The sequence below is a fragment of the Pteropus vampyrus genome, unplaced genomic scaffold (assembly GCF_000151845.1).
Source record: "Pteropus vampyrus isolate Shadow unplaced genomic scaffold, Pvam_2.0 Scaffold74, whole genome shotgun sequence".
Lineage (NCBI taxonomy): Eukaryota > Metazoa > Chordata > Mammalia > Chiroptera > Pteropodidae > Pteropus > Pteropus vampyrus.
The window spans coordinates 7,095,322-7,097,440 of record NW_011888855.1 but is presented as its reverse complement, the minus strand read 5'-3'; positions in this window follow the sequence as shown (position 1 = coordinate 7,097,440).

Here is a 2,119-nt window from a genome sequence, read left to right as displayed (position 1 = left end):
AAATGAAGACATTTTCATTAGATGAAGCATTAAAAATACTATATATTTCCTCATCTCATTTTTGGCGGTCCTAAAAATGTTTGCTCTTCATTTTATCAACCTAGTAAGTGTGAGATCAACGAGGGTCATTTAATTGAGCTGATCAGTTTTACTCTGGGTTTTGCTTCAAGAGTCATTTTAGTGCTCAGTTCACTAGGTCTGCCTCCTGGGCCACTAAAGAGCACTATGTAGAGCAGCAACTTCTCCTTTGATGAATAAGAAGCCACTGGTACTCATTATCTCTCTATGCTGGTGGACTGTGGGAATAAACTACCCCTTGACCTCCCTTCTCCAGTCCTTCTCTGTTTTGTTTCATCATCCTCTACTGCAAACACCACTGGCATTTTATCATCTTACCATTCAGGTATTATATACTTTAAAGCAGGTGAGATTGAAGGTTTAGCCCTTCAGTGTTTCCATTACTCTGATCTCCAACCAGCCTGACCCCTCCATATCAGGTATGCCATTTCCTGGATGTCTGTTTGTCCTGTTATTCTAACTAGACTTTAAGTTCCTTATTGTATGCTGCTTCTGCACTCTCCTGCAATCTTAAGGTAGAGATGACATAATCTTTAATAGTAATAACTCTTTAAAAAATTGGTTTTATTTTTTAACTAGCAACATCAGCTCCACTAGCATTTATTTAGTGTGTACTAATGTACTACACACCGTTTTGAGAGTTTTGAATTTTAAAGTGAATGAAATGAGATGCCTGCTCTTACAGAGCTCACAGTGACAAAGAATGTGGTACAGTGGTGAGAATGTATGCACAAGTACAGTCTCTAAATAAAGGGATATAAAATGTGCTATTTTTTAAAGTCACCACTTACAAATCACAATGTATTCTAATTTCTCGATAGGTGAAAATATTTAAAAATTTATTCCTAATTTAAAAATATTTAAAACTAGAAAATAATAAACATATTTCTAATTTAAGTTTAACTGATTTCTTGGAAAGAAATTTAAGATACTGTGGTAAAAATTTAGGGGAACAAGTTTGAAAAAGAAAGCAGTTAAGTAAAATGTATCTAGTGCCTACTGTGGTGCTAAATATTATACTAGATGCTGAGAATACAACAGCAAGTAAAATTTAATGGTGATCTTACACTGATGGAGCTTACAGTCCAATGGAAGAAGCAGATAATCAATCATACAAGTAAATGGCAAATTACAATAGTGATAAACGCCACAAAGGGAAGTCAGAGAGTGCTGAAAGGGAGTCACAGAGGCTTCCCTGAGGAAAAGACATCTAAAGGAAAGATCTGAGCGAGCAAAGACAGTAATGGAAGTGGAAAGAATAACATGGGCACATGCCTTCTAGAGGGTGCTCGGCAGTCTTAACTAAGGACCTGAAAGAGACGGGAGAAAAGGGCAAAGGGTAGCTTGGTGGAAAGGAAATGAGGGCGAAGTAGGGAGCAGCCAGATCTTGTAGGATTTTGCGGGTCATTTTAAAGATATAGTTTCACCCTAAAGTCAATAAAGAGCCATTAAGGAATTTTAGTTGTTCTGATTAAATTATAACATCACTTCTGCAAAGGATCTGGCATGGTTTCAGATACATAGTAGTAGGTCAGTAAATACTGATTCTCTCTCAAATACACTCTGCAAAATTTACTTTACTCAGTAGTGTATTTAATCAATTAACAGTCACAGTATCTTCATAAAATTAATTAGCATTATTTAATTTTAATTTAATGTCAATTTTCTCCCAATATATTAAAGCAGAATTCCAAGTATACTAGAAATAAAAGTTGTTTATTAAATCATAATATGATCTTATATAGTGCTAAAAATAAAGTACAATTAAGTTAGCCTCTGTATCTATATTTTGACTTTAAGTTTTTAATACTAAGTGTTTTGTAAAATATATTAATACTAAGGTGAAAAAGAAACAATTAAAACAGTATAAAGTTATAAATGGCATAATTTAAGAGATCTAAAGCTTATAGATTTATTTAGCAAGATAAAATATGCCTTCAAGAAAGCCTAAGAAACTTATCTAGAAACCACCTGTAGTTTTAGCATATCAACTATCAAACCATGACATAGTCTCTTTTCCTATGGATAAAAATTTCTGGGT